At 36.7% G+C, this 21,056-nt stretch overlaps 1 long non-coding RNA gene across 1 annotated transcript; it reads left to right on the top strand.

Moving 5' to 3' along the window:
* Window positions 1–19,910: 19,910 nt before the first annotated feature.
* On the top strand, window positions 19,911–20,758 carry LOC136415855 (uncharacterized). Its single transcript, XR_010752651.1, has 3 exons — window positions 19,911–20,095; window positions 20,183–20,354; window positions 20,497–20,758. It is a non-coding gene; the product is annotated as an uncharacterized lncRNA (long non-coding RNA).
* Window positions 20,759–21,056: the final 298 nt, after the last annotated feature.

The raw sequence follows: 21,056 nt of genomic DNA, 5'->3' as shown, positions 1-21,056 counted from the left end.
TTTAAGTAAACTTAGGTTCGTAAGGTTTGCGTTCCTAAATCACAAATTCTAGGAAGTTTTCGTCTCAAAAACATTGTTGGAATACTCCTCCTGAAAGTTTCCAAACTTGTCCAGGGCAGTTTAGGTTAGGAAAATCCTCAGATTTTCGTTATTAACGAGAAACTGTAGTAGGTTATTTTCGGAACAATATAGAGGGTAGCTATTAATTAACAAATACATAGATTGCTAACACGCTAAGTTGAATAATCGGCATGTTTACGGAGACATGTATTTATAAACCTGGTATCAAAGATTGATAGAGTTCAATGTTATATTTAGAAAACAACAATTTATTCACAGATTGAAAAAGAGTATTTTTGAATTCGGACGTTGTATTTCCCTGATAACAGTTTAATTTTAGTTTGCGCTTTGCCACAGACGTTAAGACTTCTCTTTATGGTTAATATTGCTTAATCTCAGCTATTCTATAATTTTTCGATAACGAAGTTGATCTATTCTGCATACATAATTGCTGATATATATTTATGATCTCCATACTGAGCAAAAGATTCCCTGGATGAAAAATCACATGTAGATTAAAAAAAAAACGACATCGTCATAATCGATCAGGTCACAAGATCACGATCAGCATCGTCATCATGTGACATATTCAGATATAATAATGTAATAATAACACGTGCAAATAAATGTGCCTAAAGATACTAGTAATTTGTATATAAATAAGTGAAAAGTTCAATGAATGCCATCACATGGCAAGTAGGTATCGGGCGACTCATCAAGCCTTGGTACTAGCAGGTACACTGTGTTAGAAAATTAGACTGAATTAGTAGGTTCTTTGTTAAATGAAGACTAGTCAGTGATTGCTAAATTGTAAGTTCGACACGTTGCTTACGCAATATTAAAGGTGTGAAAACAAGTTGAGTGGTTGTCATTGATTATCGGTCTTAAATACGTTTAAAGTCGCTTGAATTAGATAGATGACCTTCTAGGTCGACACACTAGTAAGTTTAGATAGTCAGAAGAAGCAAGTTATATATTTTTCTATCTGTCTAGTAATAAATCAGGCAATTCATATAATTACACGTTTAACATGACTTTCAACATGAACCTTGATAAGCCGTCGAACAATTTGAGATCAAGAAGAAATCAGTATTAAATATGAGCAATTAAACCGCTGCTGACATGACTGATGGCGTCCAATTAATACACCATGATTTATTCCACGTTTTTGAAACCGAAATAATATCATCATAAATCAAAGTTAAGTACCCATAATTTACAAAATAGTTTCGTAGAGCTGAGAAATGTGACGTTCTCGAGGATAAATTGCGAAGCTGTAGCTGTACTTAATCAAGATGTTGATGGTGAGATATTTAAAACAAGTTCAAGTTGGTATTTTTCGTAATAACATTGCATTTCGGTAGGGGGAATCAATTATTTGAAGTTTCTCCCTGTTTCTAGTCGCATCTGTCAGTTTATCCCCTAGTTAATCTAACCAGAACATAAAGGCCATCAGTTAAGGCGACTCCGGATGTCGAGATCTGCCCGGAGCACATCAATTACGACCCGGAGTAATTCATCACCGACAACCCAAAAGTTAACCGGACTAATCCCGGATAAACCCTACAGGGTTTTCGGGTTTAGTTTCGTTACTTGACAGACAGTGACGGAGAGCAAACATGGATAAAAATTACAATATCCCCCATTGTCAAGCCTATATACAGGGTTAGCTGCAAAATTATGGAATTAATTCCGTATAAATGCTGATAGTAGACGTTTCAAGTTTCATTTTCAATTGGGCATTATTTGACGTTAAAACAACATATACAGAGCGGGTAATGTAATTATGGCTTTATAGGTGAATATTCTAAATGGAGCATCCCGTGCATTTTGGAATTTTTGAATTCAAAAATTCTGAACGTATTTATGGAATATTCGTAAGTCAGAATTCAATAGATTTCATAATGTTGATAGTGAACATTCTCCCCATACACTTATTACTTACCACTATATGATAACATAACTATTAATCAGGTCACTCTGACTTGAGTCCAAAGTAAGCAATTGACTGCTTTTTAATGATTATTTCTGAGAAGAGTTTCTTCATTGAAAGTCATTTTTTCCATTGAACATCCTATATATTACGGAATATTTTGAGTCTGCAAATCACTTTTAACCAATTCAATTTTCTCTATTAGCTTTCGGGCAATTTAAAGAAACTTCCTCAGACTCTATTTTCGAAATTGAAAATATATTTGAACATTGAAAAACTGTTTTCGCAGTACACGAGACTCTAAATTTCTACGTTGTCAGATGATGGCTACTCTTTGAATCAGCAAACTTATTCAAAAGTAAAGAGTGGAGCTCTTGCAGAGAATCATCCTGTATTAAATGTAAAATTAGAAATTTACGAGTTTTGGAACGTGTTACTAATCTGAACTAACTAAAACAAAGAGTGTTGATGGATTAACTATTTACTATCATATATCTAACCAATACAGGGTGTAACATCATTATGGAGATATTTCAGAGAACCATAGTACTCTGCAAAATAATTAAAAAATACTAATAGATCTATGATCAAAAACCCTCTCTGAAATATTTTCATGATGATATGTTGCTCCTCGTAATTAAATATTAACATTTTTAATAAATTTATTTGCTTGGACGGATGTGAGTTCGCTAATCAAGTCGTTGTCATACTTTGTCATTCAATTTTTTGACTAAAGCTTGAATTGAAATGAGGTGACTCCTAACTTTCGTCGTTCAACAATACGGTTAAAAGGCCAAATTCTAAATATACATTATATCCCAGCATTTCTGTCCATTAAGCAGTAGCTCACACCTCCCACGATAAAGGTATCACATCTTTTTTGTCACGCGTTTTTGAAAATAAGCAGCTGTTGTGCATCACTCGTCCGAATTAGACAGCTATTGCATGGATTTAACGGTACGTTAATTCCTAGCAAAATCCCGTAATCTTCAAAAAATTTAAACATCGCCACCGCTGGGAAAATCGAACAGTGCCAGATTAACGTTAACATTACACAAGACATTTTTAAGGATGCTAAAGCTTTCAAAAGTAGTTTTATAGCCGGCACCGAGCTTTGAGTGATGCGCCGTAAATATTTGGAGTTTGGCTTGTTAAAAGGATTCTTCTTTGATCTATCGCGTTGATAGATTCCGGAATGGGCCTAATTAATTGTCGGCATTAAACATCAAAAACGATTCGAAGCCCGAAATAACGTGAATAAATTTCAGCCGGTTGACAGATTGACGGTCATGATTTGGGCAAACAAATATATTGTTGATTTGCGGTCGGAATGAAACACGTTTATGAGAAATGGCATCGTTCATTTTAACAATGTGGCGGTTGCTATGAATGTGTTTTTTTCCTTCTAGACAAACTTGCGTAAGTGGAACTTCGCTTATTTTCGGGTTTTCCTGACATGGAGACACGAAGCTCATCAATATCCCACTGCAATCTCCAACTTCTGCTTCAGCGTTTCAAGGAAATTATCTTCTTGACAAAGTTCTCAGATAGTTTGCTCTATGTTATCAGGAACTATCAACTAAGTTTCTCGAATTATTTTATGCGAAGTAATTATAACCCCTAAAGTTAGCAAATAATTGGGAGCACTTTTCCATTTTAGGATTTGCTCGTTGCGTAAATCTACTGGAAAATACATTGTTCGCAAGTTACTCAATTAATATCTCTTCTTGCCGAAATTTGCAAAACTTGAGCTCACGATGCTTCAAATTATTCTAAAACCAATAGAGGTATCTATAGGAATCTGTAAGTCCAAAATCCAAAATATTCAATTGTCTAGGAATTAAAGAGAATCGTGTCCCAATATTAATTTAATATCAATACCAAATAATCTAATAAGCATTGAACACGTAGTCTTATTAATCCCCAAAATTCTCGAAAACTGACAGATAAAGAGAGAGATATGCGTAAATGAATATCAATATGTAAATTAGTAGTAATGAGTAGCACATTAAAAAAATCATAAAATATACAGGGTGTTCTATAAGAAAAAGAAGAATGTTCGCACTTTAATCGTTGCGAAAATAGCCCCCTTTTCACAAACCTGAAGATCTCACGAAGGCTGAAAGTTCTCGAAAAACGATAAAGGTATAAGCTATAAGAAATTCTATTGGGGAATTGTTCCTCTGGACGGTTAGATTGAGAATGTTTAATGATATACAGGGTGTCCAGTAACGAATTTAAAGGGCACGTGTGCCTTAACACAAAGCATATTTAAGTGGTCTTTGCGTCTTTCTATTTAACACCCAACTTCCCAACTACAATCATCCACAAGTCTTGCACCTCCCTAAAATTTAATTTTCATGCATGTAAATAATATATTGGGCAGAGATAGTGATTCAGTGCGGATAGCTATAAAGAAAAACCAAGGAAGCAAATAAACAAAAAAAAACTCCTTCAAAAAATGGTTTGTTATTGAAATAATATGGAGGTAAAGACTTTTGCTGATTAGTGTATATAGGATGTTTGTGGTCGATATCGACCAACCAATATGGATGGCTCGTATTCGACATATGTAATAATTTCTTTTAGAAATTTGATTTTTTATTTAAGAGAAAATAATGCGAGTTCTAAATTGGAGGGTTACAGAGAAATAATGTAATGAAGAAAGAGGTAATGAATTCTCCCTTTAACACGTTAAGTACTTAGGGATTTTCCTGGTACCTAGAGTCTCATATAAACACTTGAAACTCTTAAATCACTCTGTGAACGTTCCACAGGTAATTGCAGAAACATGGCTCGATCGATATAACAGCCTCGTGCTTACTTATTATTTATCACCGTTAATTAGCTCTCCTCCCTTTAGGAACATGCACATTTAAACTATTACGGTTAGGGACCTTTCGCGATTTCTCAAGGGCATTAGCGTGACGAATTCAGTCTGGCAGATATAGTAATTGCTAAAGATTTGCAGTGTTAGCACCCACTGAAAGGTACGTTGGGCGAGCAAATTACATATGCGGTTTCGGGGCAGTATTTTCTAAAAAGCAAAAGTCGGAAACAGTACATCATCCCATTAGGGGCAATTTAGAAACGAGACCTATTTGGTTTCGATTCGACACAACCAATCCTTCATTGTTAGGTGCAGGAGGGGCTTTATTTGGGTTTTAGCCGCTCTGTTATTAGCACCCATTCCGTATTGTGGCAGTTTAATTTTCGGATGGCGCCAGCCCTTATTATATTCAGTGCTTTACCCAATTTATATACGGTTATGTAACCGTGACGCAATAACAACTTGCCTACACGTAAGATTGTATAATCCATTTTTTACGACCGGTGAAAAAGTATGCACTTTCCGGCGAAGTTTTTTTACCTGAAAAAAACGTTTTGCCGGTAAGGCATCTAGAGTTGACCTAACGGGTCGGCAAAACATTGTTTCCTATCCCTATCTTTTGCTTTTTTTATTAGACGTTGAGAAATGTCTGTTTTTCTTGTTACTGTGGACACATGTTTATGTTATGGTGCGCTAAAGTTAAATATAAAATATAAAATATTAATCAAGTATCAGCTAAAGTTGGTCGCAAAAAATATCGTATTACGCCACGCGACAGAGAATGTGCTTAGCACAGCTCGTCAAGTTTCTAGGCCTCACCGACGACTCGCCGTTTAATCTTCCCGTCTCGCCCTGGAAAACACTATTTCCGATTTTGTGAGGTGAATAAAATATGTTGTCACACTGTTCTCATATAAATAAAGTCTAATACCTCTGAATGGCTCATAACAGTGAATATGACAGGATTATTAATAAGGATTGTTAACAAGGATTTTATATTCATTGTGTATTGTTGAAACTAATGAAATTCATAGAGTTTCACCGTAAAGGCATTAATGTTCTAACTGTTTATAATTTTATTTCTAAAGTATTTGTGATGTACGGATCTATACGGCTTTATGTTAATGGTTTAGGCTCTACGTTTAACACCGTGCAAACAACGAACTTTCTATCCATTCACGACAAAAAGTGTGATACGCTCATTATCCTGCGACTACAAGGTGCTTTTAACTTTACTTCTATAGGTTTTTTAATGCAAAATAGGCACTGTGTTAACTTTGTATAAGGTTTACATATATACGTATGTACGACCTTGCTAAATAATATATGTATATAGAGGAAACCTCGATCTTGGTCTCGCGAAGCCCTAAAGTGAAACTTGAAAGCACAGGTTTATATTTACTAAGTCTAGATCTAAGAATATACTGCACGATATTATCAAAGAATGTGATGACCTGTTGTGACATGGATCAGAGGATGATGATGAAGAAGATCTGTTACAAGAAGCTGTCGAATGGGCTAATGAAATTGATGCGGTAAGTGTCAGAGAAGGTTATGATGATGAGCGTGCGTCAGAACCTTTATCGCTTGTTGAATTGGCGAAACCACTATTAAACCATGAGATCACTGAATTCCCTTGAACGCATTCAAGAAATTTCCATTTCTATGCATATTATTATAAATCTAGCCTCAAAAAATATTGTGGCAACTGGAATCTAACAGTTGCTATCATAAATGCTTTATGGGTTGAGGAAAATTTGAGCGTACTCTTAACACCAAGTACAACAATAATCCGATGAGTTACGAGATGAGACCACGTAGAAAGCCGACAACCAATAACCATAACTAAGCTGCGGCGGTCTCACCGAGGGGGCACTCCTCTTTGCCGGAGGAATTAACGCGCGCCTTTAAAATGTTAATTTATGTCCGTCTTAATGAAAAATAAACTCTTACCGCCGCTTTACGACCGTAAATTCCAGATTTATATCAAAATAAAGTTGTCCGCAATTTATTTTATCTCTTTTAAAATCGAAATTATGAGATATATAAACCAGTAGCCCGGCTTAGGAGCTCAGTAATACCACGCCGTGAAAGGGGGATACTACGTACAGATAATTTCTTTTCTTCAATAATATTCAGTTGGAAAAATCTTTAGAAATAAAAACGACCTTAAAAGTAATAGGTAAAGGCTAAGAGGAAACTTAAGATATGTTATAATAACTTAATACAAATGTTGGCATGTCATGGAATACAGATTTTTTTACTTGTGTAAATAAATGAAAGTGACAGTGGCCAAATTTGACATATGAAATGGTTTAAAATTTAATTCTTGTCAAATTTTATTAGGAATGTGCTGAATTCCTAACCTCACTGATTCAGTCAAACATTCAGAAACTCATATATCTTGTAGGTACTTAGTAATGCCAGGTGCCGGTAAGATTTTAATTGTACACATGTAATTACGAGGACTTGCTCTAATTCCATATTTCATTCATGTTCTTATTAAATTGAGGAGGCAAATAAAACGGTATACCCACTGTGGAGGAAACTGTTCTTTGTCTGTCACGAGAAAACAGTTAACTTCGACGAATAATGTCTCGGTTTGGTGTCTTTTACTCTCGGCAGAAAAGAAACACTTTCCTGCTGGCGGTATAATATGCTATTACCGTACGCATGTTAACGATCACGGCTTGACTTCTGGGTAACTGATCACGGCCGTTTCACTGAAAAATTTTTGACACTGACACATGTCACTTCGTTTCGGGTAATGTATGGGCGTCACATAGATTCCAGGAAAAACTTGCTCTCGGACAATCCAAGAGTGGATTATCATTTTTTAATTAAACAGCCACTAAATGACGCTAGAAAATTCCACTCACGTTTATCTCACTTTTAAAAGAAATACCTCATAAACACTTTTGTGGTAGCACCCCGGTAATACCAGTTGGGTTAGCCACGATTTACGATTATGAAATCCCTTAATGTGATCATGGAACATATACGGCATAAAAGAACAGTTAATATTCTTATTCGTATTATATACAGTCGTTTGCTCTTTGAGAAACATAGCCCTGTCTTTATTTAATCTTCCGAAAGAAATATGGATTTGTCCTGTTAGTGCACAGGACAGGCCTTAGATTAATCGCAGTCTGCTAACAATTTCAATTGTGTTTGTTGTCAACAAAACCTCGCAGGAGGCCGCGAATGTAATCCTAGGGAGTTTGGTCAGTAATAGAGTACTATAAAGACACGTTCGTATTTGTGAGGCACACCGCTTTTTTGTATCACTGTACGAGCGTTAACTTTATAGTCTCCTATAAGATTTATTCAATAATAGCGTGCGGTAAAATCTTTGCACGTATACGTGCGAACAACACTTACCGCACGCATGTCAATGTTAAATACCCACACAATTTTGATACATGCCACTATTGTTTGCATGCGATAAGGCATTTTACCGCACAGATGTTAAATGATCCTTTCAATTCGCAAATACGTGTGGTAAAGCCACTATGCCACCGCAAGCTCTTAGAAAAAAAAATGTTTTTTGATTGCTAGCTATCTAGGATGATTCGAAGAAAGTAGAAATGGTTTTAATGTCGGAAATAAACACGGCCCTGTGCAGCTATTAGCAATAAATATACCCTAAAAGCTTATCCCTTCGGTGTAGTAGTCATCATATATTTCTGGATTAAGTCTAAGCACAGTAGTTTATACAAATTTAACGGGACAACCTAAACGCACATCAAATAACTTTTGGTTTAAATGTTTTTTTGATAATGGCACGGTTATTTTGGGCGTGAGGAGCTTCTGAAAAAGGTCGATTTCCAGTCGGTTTTGAATGAATATTTATGTCATTGAACGACTGTCCAATAATAAAATACTATCAACCTGTCGGCAACCGGTCTTGAAAGAAAAAATTGGCTTTTCTGTCACGTAATCAATATTTATTCACCACTCATTTTGGTAAGACAAAGAGACCCACAAAGTTGAAAAAACCGCTCGGCGGCCATTTAAATTTCAAATTCGATCGTTTTTAGGCTTGTACGGAGGAAACGCTCAGCAGGCCGCCATATTAACTTGCTAATAAGAAGTAGAAATTCTTCCTTTGTTAGGTATAGTGGTTGCTTGACATTATACCTATTTCGACTATTCGCGAATTTTTTTTTCCTCTGCTAGCCTTAAGACACCATTCTTGAGCGTATTTAAAGACTGTGAGGTGAATTTTCTCGTGTTTTTTTCAAACAGTTGAATAAGAAATTAGTGACGACACGTATATTCCCATTGTCGTCGTACTTACGGTTAACATGGAAATTAATGTCAAATAAAATGTCACCATTGACGTTTTATTTGACAAAATTTAGTCAAATCAAGTAGACCAAAAATCGTACGTTTATTTATTACTCTCACTTTTTGGATCCCTCAAGGCTGCGCATTTTGGAACTTCACCTTGACATTTATGTCATAATAATCTACTTGACAACTTTGGTGTATATTATCCTCTATATTAACTAAAACGAATTCGCGATCTGTTCTATTATTATTGCCATTATTAAATTAAAAATTGCAATCAAGTAACTTTAACATTTTTCCGCGCTATTTTAACTCTACACTTATGTCTATGAGGGAAACTGGGAAAGCTTCCATACACACAATGATAAATTGAGAATTAAAATTGTGGATAAAATTTCGAATTATGGGTATATATTGTGAATATGAAATTGGATAAACTCGGCTTACAAGTTTTGAGTATTTTTTATCCCCTTTCCAACGTATTCTGTTATGTCCATCGTTTCTAAATTCTACAGCTCAATTGCATCCAATTCAAACTTATCCTAAAATAGAAACATCGATTAAAAACACGAAGCAATAATTATCGAAAGAACGCCGGTGAGATGAAAGCAAAGCAAAGCGATAAGAATGCGGTTTTCATGTTAGATGGTTGGTACAAGTTAATTTCCCCTTAATGGCCCTCAATACAACAGCTAACACCAGGAATTCTTTCTTACGAGGTTAACACTGTTTTTCCCCATCCAATAATGTTTTCTTTGATTGCTTAAATGGAGAAGACCGTTCTGGTAATGACGTTCTGTTAACCACTTTGTCAGCTCATTTTTACTGGGTGTCCCAGATTTTATGTGGCAGCAATTATCTCAAAACTTCGTAGCGATAAAAGAACAGTTTAAATATAAACGTTATAAGATGGACGCAGAAGCTGGAAATAATTTCAAACATACCAGAGAACCTAATGGAAATAAATTTTAAATAATGTTTTTAATATTATAATGCTGTAATTTTAATCAATGGATTTAATGTACGAATAAATTGTTATTTAGCGGCTAGAACATTGGACTCCATAAGTGTTTTCTCTTTATCATTCCAAGGCTGCCTGACCTGTCTAGGAGCTCCGCGCTCGTACTTGACCGTAATTCTACCTCTTCAAGGTTTTGAGGTCAGTGCTCTCACATAAAAGCTGGGACACCCTGTACAGGCTGAACATCCAATACTGCAATCAATAGGTGTTACAAGGTTAACTATAAATGTTTTCTTGGTTATTTATTTCTTTTGGAATATCCGTGTAATTTGACAAAAAAGCAATAACATCTGAAAGAAATCGGCTTCAGACAAAGTTTTCCGGTGTTTGTGAAGCCCCAGCGCCTTATTTACGTCACTTCACATAAATCACCTTGCAGATTGGAAGTTGGGAAACCCGGCTGACAAGCCGAATTGCCGATTGCCCGAAATGATTGATGTCTCCTTTGTTTCCGAACGAAAAAAGAGCAACGAATTCTCAGCGTGGCCAGTGGTCACGTATTCTTATGATACAATGCAATATAAGAAACCATTTTCAGGGCTCTAGCACTCGCGGAAGCCTGAAAAATATAGTCAAAGTCATATTTCAGGGAGCGCTATCTCGGAATCGGTCTTCAGTTTGCGTCGAGTACACATGTAAAATCATTAGTTGGGAGCGTATGTCAGCGGAGAGCGTCATAAAAATGTCAGCGCTAAGAAAAGTGTCTGCCAAGTTGAGTCGTTAACGCGAACGCTCGTAAATATCCTGGATTTTTTCCAGGATGACGGTCTTAAGAGGTTCCAGTCCAGGGAGTGATTTGTGAGCAGATGATTTGCACAAGATTATGTTTATAACGTTAGTGTTGATTTCTTTCAGTTACTCGCTTGTTTCTCTAGATTTTATGATAATTTAGAAGAATATCTAGCGTCTATAGTAGATGCAAAAGGAGAGTTAACAACGTCATATGTGTAATAGAAAAAAGAGCGGGGCTGCTATGAAATTATTCCTATGCACATACAGGATTGATTGTAGACTTCTTATTTTGTAACCAAGGTGTAGTTACCGCTATTCGGAGCAATCGCTATGCTTGAATTGCAACTCCCTATATTTAATATTCGAATAACGGTTTTCGTTATTTACGAAGGAATAAAAATCGGCTTCCGAAGAATTTTTATTTCTTCTTCTTCTGATATACGAGGGTTTCCGAAGAATTTTTAATTTAGCAATATTGTGTATTGCTAGAGATAACTGAAAACCTAAACCGTCGTAAAACCTGGAACACATAGTGTCCCTCAATGTTAATAATACTTCTAGGTTTCAATCACCTAATGAGTACGATTCAGAATCGCAAAAATTCACTTAATTTTCTACTTCACAGCTATTTTAGTCTTTTAAATATCAGAGAGTTAACATTTATCATACCCCCAACTGCGTATGATTATCTGGATATTTAGACAAGGTGTCCCGTCTAAAATAAGGAAACTAGACTTTTGTATACCTACAAAGATTCTTTTTACCCTCTCCTTATCCCTCTATTAATAACTATTGAAGAAAGAAAACCTTAATTTGCCTAAAAGCAATAATATTGATAAGGCGGCCCGCCAAACGTATATGCGAGGTCAGCGTTTTTAGTGTTCCTTTGGATGTGTGTTCTTTTTAAACAGTCAGTCCGTAATATATCGTGTTGTAATCAGGTGCTCCCTTTTTTCTTTTTCTCACCCACTGAAGTAACCCTCAACAGGTTATGGGCCCAGTGTGCGAGTGAGAGTAAGTCGCGAGTGTTGTAGTGAGAAGTGTCGGTTTGAGCTTTTGTTCGCAATTATACGACTAATTACAAAATTAGTGTATTATCTGCCATAAAAAAAAAAATGGAGATCGACAAGCCTAGAATCGAAAAACTACGTGATTCCGAAAACTGGCAACAGTGGCAGTTTGTTATACAAACGATATTAGACAGTGAAGATGCGTTAGACATCTGCAATGGTACTGAAAGAAGGCCTGAAGAAAATGAACTGGACTATGAAAAGAAATTTAAAAAATGGATCAAAGGTGACAGGATGGCAAGAAAACTGTTCGTCACAACTGTGGAATCCAAACCGTTACAACTGCTGATGAATTGTGCCACAGGAGAAGAAATGTGGAAGAAATTGCACAGCGTGTACGACTTAAAATCAGATGAAAGTTTATCCCTAGTGCAAAAGAAGTTCTTCGAGTTCAAGTGGGACCCCAATGGTAATGTTGCACACCATGTGTCAAAGCTGGAGCAACTGGCCAGCAAAATGAAAAAGCTGGGAGGCGACATTCCTGAGTCCATGTTGATCACAAGAATTCTATCAACCTTGCCGTCCAAGTTTAACTATTTTCATAGTGCCTGGGATTCAACTCAAGCTTCTAAAAAGACCATTGAGACCTTAACAACTCGTTTATTAACTGAAGAATTACGTTTGGAAAAACAGCGGGAGGAAGAGGAGGAATCCACAGTCGCCCTGTTATCTAAAGTAAACCTAAAAGGTAATTTTCTCAAGAAGAAAAAGTTTTTTCAGAAACAGAAAGAGGACTCTAACGTGTCGCGCTGTTCCTTGTGTCGGAAAGTGAATCATGAGCGGAAAGACTGCAAAGGTTGTTTCTCGTGCGGGTCAAAAGAACACTTAATAAAAGACTGTTCGTCAAAACAAGGTGATCAATCGAAAAGACAAGCTTTTGTTGGGAATACTATTGTTAATGAGAACAGTGACAATTATTGGTTGATAGACTCAGGTGCTTCAAATCATATTTCAAATAAGCGTGAGTGGTTTTATGAGTACAAGGAATTCCCGGATCCAGTAGCAGTCTACATTGGAAATGGTGACCAAGTACTAGCACTAGGTCAAGGTAACATAGATGTAGAATCTTTTGACGGCAAAGAGTGGATAACGGCAACATTGTATGACGTGTTATTCATACCAGATATGGCTAAGAACTTATTCTCGGTTAAAACAGCAGCTAAGAAAGGTATTGACTTTATTTTGAAAAATAACGGTTCACAGTGTTTCTTTACTAGAAATAATAAAGTTATCGCTGTTGGAGTCGAGGCCGATAATCTTTATCGAATTAAATTACGTGTGATCTTGCCGAAAATCGTTTGTGCGGCGACTATGAGCAATACATTGCAACTCTGGCATGAACGCCTATGTCACCAAAACAAAAAATATGTGAAATGCTTTCTTAGGAACTCTGACATTGCATTTACCAATGACAACCTTTTTTGTGATGCTTGTGCTTATGGCAAACAACATCGGGAGCGTTTTAGCAGAAGGGAAGATATTTCAAATAATGCAAGAGAGCTTATCTACTCTGACGTTTGTGGACCTATGAGTGTGCAATCTCCTGGACAAAAACGATATTATGTTTTATTTAAAGATGATCATAGCAAGTATCGTACTGTTTATTTTCTACGTGAAAAATCAGAAGTAGAACATAAACTAAAATTATTCTGCAATGAAGTAAAGACAAGATTCGGAAAAGACATTGTTGAGTTACGTTCGGACGGAGGAAAAGAATACGCCAGTAAAGAAATATCCGTTTTTCTGGGTAACAGAGGAATAAAACATTCGATCACTGCTCCTTATACCCCTGAACAGAATGGAAGCTCTGAAAGAGACAATCGCACCATAATGGAGGCAGCTCGCTCAATGTTATACTCCAATACTAAAATTCCTCAATATCTATGGGCAGAAGCCGTTAATATGGCCGTATATGTAATTAACAGGACAGGACCTACAAGATTAGACCGAAAAACACCATATGAACTTTGGTTTAACAAAAAGCCAAGATTTGACGACCTCAAAGTGTTTGGCACTGAATGCTTTGTCCACGTGCCGAAACAAAAGCGTCGTAAACTGGACAAGAAAGCCCTTAAAGGATATCTTGTGGGTTATCTCGAAGGTGTCAAAGGATATCGTGTGTGGGTACCAGAGCTCTATGATGTAGTGCTAAGCCACGATGTTGTCTTTAAAGAAGAAACTCTCTCACCTACCACGTTTGAAATTGAAGATCACAAACAAGACGTTGAAAACAAGGATTTAGAAGAGACCAAAGAGGAGGTACCAAAAGTTTTGCCAAAATTACGTGACAGAAGCATGCTAAAAAGACCTGATTACTTCGGAATTCCTGTAGCTATGTTTGCTGAATTTGAACCAACAAATTTCAGAGAAGCAGTTTCTTCAGAGAACTCACAAAACTGGATAAAAGCGATGGAGGAAGAGATGTGCTCTTTACAGAAAAATAATACGTGGCTACTGGTTGATGCACCAGAAGATAAGAAAGTTATAGGAAATCGTTGGGTCTATCGAACTAAGCACAATTCAGATGGAACAGGTGCTGATCGTTATAAAGCTCGCTTGGTCATAAAAGGGTATTTTCAAGAAAAAGATATCGACTACTCAGAAACTTTCAGTCCAGTGGCACGTTTTGATACTATCAGAACAGTGTTAAGTGTAGCAGCACGTGAAAAATTAAATTTAAGTCAATTTGACGTTAAATCAGCTTTTCTTTACGGCAGATTGGAAGAAGAAATTTACATGCAGCAGCCTGAAGGGTTTGAAGATGGGACAGAAAGAGTGTGTAAATTGAACAAAGGCCTATATGGACTAAAACAAGCCCCTAGATGTTGGAATCGGTCATTTAAAGATTTCCTCATACACTGTGGCTTAAGGGAGAGTAGTGCGGATTCATGTTTATTTTTCAAAGAAAGTAATGAAAATAAACTGCTACTACTTCTATACGTCGATGACGGCCTAATTGCAACAAATAGCCAAGAAGAAGCCAATCAACTTCTCAGTCAATTAACTTCCAGGTTTGAAGCAAAAATTACAAGAGAGGTAAACAATTATTTGGGAATTGAGATACATCAATTAATGGATGGTTCAATTTTTATCAATCAAGCTGGTTATGTTCAGAAAATTTTACATCGTTTTGGAATGCTGGAAGCAAACGCTGTATCAACTCCCATAGAAACTGGATGGAAAGCAACTAAATCTCCTGAAAAAGAAGACAATTTTCCATATAGAGAAATTGTGGGAAATCTAATGTATTTACAAGTAGTGACTAGACCTGACATTGCGTTTGCAATTGGTCTTGCCTCCAGAGCACTAGATAAACCGACGAAAGCGCATTGTCAACTTGTTAAAAGGATCCTCCGATATATAAAAGGAACAGAAGATGTTGGATTGCTTTATTCCAATACTGGAGACTTCATGACCTACAGCGACGCAGATTTCGCAGGAGATGTCGAGACCAGAAAATCTACTACAGGTTCATTGTGCCTCTATAGTGGTGCAGCGGTGACATGGCGTAGTAAAAAACAGCAATGTGTTGCTCAATCTACTACGGAAGCGGAATATGTGAGCGCGGCTAGTGCGGCCAAAGATATGTTGTGGATGTTACGATTGCTAAGTGAAATTAGCGAGGCAAAACAGGAAAACACTTTGTACATGGATAATATGAGTGCGATAAAGTTAGCCAAAAACCCTGAGTTTCACGAACGTACTAAACATATAGATATTAGGTGTCATTTTATAAGAGATCTTTATGCTAAAAGTACAATAAAAATAGAGTACATTTCGTCGGAAATGCAAATCGCTGATTTGTTTACAAAGGCCTTAGCAAGACCAAGATTTAATTTTCTAAAAGGTAAATTAGGCTTAACAAGTTTCGAAAAAATTCTATCTTAGTGTTGTGTTGTTTATTGCTTTATTCTAGTTAAGTTTTAGGGAGAGTATTGAAGAAAGAAAACCTTAATTTGCCTAAAAGCAATAATATTGATAAGGCGGCCCGCCAAACGTATATGCGAGGTCAGCGTTTTTAGTGTTCCTTTGGATGTGTGTTCTTTTTAAACAGTCAGTCCGTAATATATCGTGTTGTAATCAGGTGCTCCCTTTTTTCTTTTTCTCACCCACTGAAGTAACCCTCAACAATAACAATAAAATAAGTATCATGTTAAGGCATTTATCTGAAAATATAAAGAAGTTGTAATTTTTTTGAACTGAGTAACAGTTACATCAAAACTGATTATGGCATTCGGTTCCTCGGGAAAAAACAGCTGAAAATGAGTTCTATGTCGAGGGATTTATTTTGCAAAATAATTAAGTTGAAATTTTCTTGAAGTAGATGACAGGTACGTCAAAACTAATATGCAGGCTCTTTTTGGGAAAACTTAGGTGAAAATAAGCACCAAATCGATAGGTCTATCTTGTCTTTTACATTTGCCAAAACTACGAAAAGTATCTTTCCTGTCTATCCTATTTTGCTCTTGCGACACTCTTTCAGAAATTGAAGTCATAAATTGCTTTTCGCTTTTCATTTCTCTTTTTTCTAACTTTTTTATAAACAGCTCTTTCCTTTTGACACTTTCAGCTACTACGTCGACACAGTATCCACAAGCAGATTTAAATTGAGGGCCCCCGCCACAACTGTGTCTTTGCCGCCCTTCAGCGATTAAGCGTAGCATTTCGAACCTGTCCCTGCGATTACATTCAGCCTCGGAAAGGGCACGTTGCGGAAGTGCTTTCAAAACAGTTTTTGGTACGTGGTCCGAGATTTCCGATTTCAACACCGTCAAAGAGGGAGAGAGTGAGAGAGTTGATTTAAAGGGAGAAAAGTGGGGTATACCTTTTTTATTCACTGAATAAATTTACTTATCCTGCTGTCCGCCGCTGGACTGGGGTGTCTAAGCAGATAAAATTAATATATGCTGTGTGACACTCGGTCACGCCGTTATCTACGTACAAACCCATAACTTATGTCGTTTCCGGCTAATCAAAGAAAAGGAAAAATGGCCTGACATACTAATTAGTTCGGATGATTTAGGGCAGGGGCCTGCGACAACTCGGTGACACTTTAATGGTTTCGGGGACCAGAAGTAGGCCCCATATCTCCTTTCGATTAAGATATGCGTATAATATAATATTTCCTGGTAGTTTCGAGCCAATACATCCTTAATTTTACTCCCGTTTCGTGTTGTGTGTCTGTACGATATTAAAATGTAATTATTGAACACATGTCACTCAAAACGGGCCGTCCCTCAAGATGTCAGTAATCCGTATCATTAGGAGTAATTAAACTGTTTTTAACGATGGTTCTCAGAATTTTTTGTAGCCCAAGTGCTAATTACTGGAGATATTACATAGAGCTGAAGTTAATTACCAAAAATATCATTAGCAGTTTATTTTTCTCTTGGAAACAGTTTGAACAATAAATGGCTCTCAAGACAAAAACAATAAATTCGAGTACGATTGCCGCCCCCGAAAGCCGGCAATTATTTTCTCATCCCGGGGGCGATGATTTACGGGCGTCTTTGCCGCCCCCAAACTGCCAATATGCTGTATATCAAGTCCCGACTGTATAAAATAAACGTTCCTTTTATGCGGAACGGTTTTTTGGGATTTACGGCCTCAATATATTTATATGGAAGGCAATTTTGCCAACGAGATGCCTCCAGCTCTTTGCCCTTCCTTTGTATATCAATAGAGAGCACTCGCATTGTCAAACAACCCCCCTTTTGATCCACCTTTGAGGACTAGTAATAGCCGCTAAAGAGTCTTAGAACGTTTGAGTGTTGTGTTAATTATTAATTTCTCTATTATGCTCTGCATGGAGTGATTTTCTAAACGACGACAGATACTTGTGGGTGGATTACCATTTGCCCCTTAAAGTAACGTTAAAAGTCGAAAGGTGGTAGGTCCCTATCGACACCCTCCCGATAATAGAAACATATTGGCCTCTCACGACGAGTCTCTCAACGAGTCGCGGCCATTACGCTAAGGCTGTTTTATGGTGTTAATGCGCGACTTTACCCCGCTAAAACGTCCCGCTGCCGAATTTATGGTTTTTCGCCTCAGAGGGCATTTGTCTTGTACCGCTTTATTGTTTCTACGCGGTGGGATGCTCGAATTAATTATCAAATCTAACCTGGTTGGGAATAATAAAAGATACGGGCCATCGAGTCTGCCGCAGTTGATTCGCAATGCATGATAATAACGTACGGTAGATTCAAATAGCATTTAGAATTCATTTATTTATTTATACAAGTCCAGATTTAAAAATTTTTTTGAATATTTTGCATTTTTTCCCTTATTTTGACAAAAAGAATATTCTCTCAAATTTGCGCCGTAGATTTAGAAAAGACCCTGTATACAGAGATAGCTACATGCGAGAGATACAATAAAAAGCGATACACTTTGACTCTTGATTACTTATCTTATTATACTCTTCCTCCCAAGGATATTGGCGCTTTGTAAAAAAATTAATCAGTATCTTGTCCAAGCCGTAACCGCATTACTTCTCTTGTAAATATCGAGAGTCTGAAGAAGGTATTTAATGTCCAATCGCTTAGTGATTCTCTCTCGATATACTCCAAACAGAATATAAAGTGCATCAGATATCGAAAGCTTGGCGTTCCATTAAAAGTGATCCGACCTATCCTGAATTAAACGTCCGATATTTCCAAAAATTATTATTTTTTAGTCTTTTTAACTAGGAAGTGAAACCACAAAATCTGCAATATCAGCTTTAAATTTACAATTTTTCGCTGTTTGAAATGCAAATTAGGGGCTCGAATTTGATTTTCCAATCGGAATTTCTAATTTTTTTGCCTTTGGGCTATGAGATGAAACCCCAAAATTAGTAATTCTAAAAACAGATATATATGAATATTTTAAATTTTGCACCCGCAATTGCAGTTGATATTCAGCTGGGAATTTAAAAAATTTTCGACTTTCTTTACTTTTTGTAGCGGAATTGGACCTTTCTTAGACTTTTAAATAACTTCCTTTTTGGGACGATGAAATATGACTTGCAATTCTGTCCCAAAATTTTGTTCTCCGAGTTGAAATTTGACTTCATAACTCAAGGCGTACGTGAGAAAAATGCAAAATATGAAACTTTGCCACCCTGTATAACAGAAATGGCGCGTCTTTGACCATAAGTCTACTCGCATTTTTTTATTATTTTGCTAAGTATCATCGCCCCCCTGAAATATCTCCAAGATGATATGTTACACTCTGTATACACAAATGACAGCAATGCTATCCTTATGGGATGATTTAAGTATCAGTTCAGGTCAACTCACTTTTGAAACGTGACTATGCAACTGGGCCTTAGCATTTTAATTAATTATATTACAATGCACATCAGGTTGGTCTCTATTTGACCAACTTTTTGACCAAATCGACTTCAAATCAAGTTTATAAACTCAACTTAGTTTATCTTTTTCTCTAGCACTCGATTGATCTAACCTAGAGGATGCCAGTAGTCCGGGAATCTTCCGCAGTTCATCATAACGATCCACACCAGTATAGATCTGTTGATTTATAGCGTTATTGTTTAGCTAGACAGATTCGGAGAACGTTTGATATGCGGTTTATCAAGAATGACAGAACCAATATACCCCCTATAGGGCTATTTCCGCTCATAATTTTCTCAAATGAGGATAGTAGGACTACCGATGCTTTCACTAACGCCACAATTTTGCACGGTCAGGCTAAGTTATACCTCTTCATTTTTCAGTTGGAATGATTGTCTTCACGTTTCTCACCATTTTAAAAGGAAGTACATTGATGTCTAACATAAACAAACAAAACTAGAATAGAAAAATACCAAACCGTCTTAAGTGGCCAGCCGTTGTACGTCAAATTTAGGACTGTCATTGCATTATTGGCCCCACAAAAGATGATTGACAGCTTGAAATGTGAACAAACAAGCTTAAGAAAATATTATAATCGTTCCATATTTTATGTGTCATGGGCTGTCGTATTAAAAATCAACCCAACTACCAGCTAGCGGGTTTAATTAAATTGATGTAGGTATATTTTCATGTACAAAGTGTCCAGCATGCTCTTTTGCAGCAACCTTGCAAGGACAGTCGTTAACTTCGAAGACTGTATAAAACCCAACTTTATAGTCAGGTGCAAGTAGTGTATGATTAATATTATAGTCCAGCAGTGTAAGTGCATAATCATCGACATTTAATGATGTTAATGGAGGATGTGAAACCCATTATGTTGCAATTTATTGAGCGGCACCTTTTCAGTTGCCGCCTTGAATAATAAAGGAAACACGGAACGTAATAATGCTCGACAGTTTCACCGCTAATTAAAATATACAAAGGGAATTCTAATTAATATTTACCTCCCTGAATTCGATGTTAAATGGGATTTGGTTCTAACAGACATCTGAAGTATACAGAAGAAGGGAGGATCGAAGTCAGCTGGTTTAAAAATATTTTGCGATTTACATAATTAAAGTGGAAAGTGGATTTTTACAAGAATGGTATAGTTTGTCTTAACTGTACATATAGATTTGTGTGAGAACAAAATTTTAACCATTTTTTTCTCTTTGTTTCAGGTATTTCTGCAGCGTTGAGAGGTTGTAAGGGACACTGGTTATTACGGTAATCTTTCCATAAAGAAGAGCCTTTCCCTCGTTATTTTTACCTATCCCACGGATTATTGGTAATAGCAGAGTACAAACTACTCATTTAAGACTTTCAAACTACTCAAATAAGTGCCGGGATCAAGAATAATTCCCCTATATTGACCCTAACTCAAACCCATCAAGTCTCCAATAAATGTCACATTTTCAAAGCATAATTTCTAACACTTCAATAAAATTGAGCATGTTCCAGCCTAATAAATTACCATCCTCGGATTGGTGTGTGCATGCACGTTGTAACTTTATTTCCCGACCGAATGACAGCCCCAATAAATTTTTTATGCCTCTGAGAGCTCTTCAAAGTTCATCGGTCATCAAACCTATGCGAGTAACGTGTCTCCCCCATAAAAAACCTTTTAAAAGGTAAACACACTACGCATTTTAGGGGCCACCATTACTATTTTATAGGCCAATAAAATGAGCTTAGTAGCGATTCGTGTCACACACATTCAGCTCCCCATTTCCCCTTAGGC

The sequence above is a fragment of the Euwallacea similis genome, chromosome 21, assembly GCF_039881205.1.
Source record: "Euwallacea similis isolate ESF13 chromosome 21, ESF131.1, whole genome shotgun sequence".
Classification (NCBI taxonomy): domain Eukaryota; kingdom Metazoa; phylum Arthropoda; class Insecta; order Coleoptera; family Curculionidae; genus Euwallacea; species Euwallacea similis.
The sequence above is the reverse complement of the archived record's forward strand: the minus strand, read 5'-3'. Positions and strand labels throughout refer to the sequence as shown.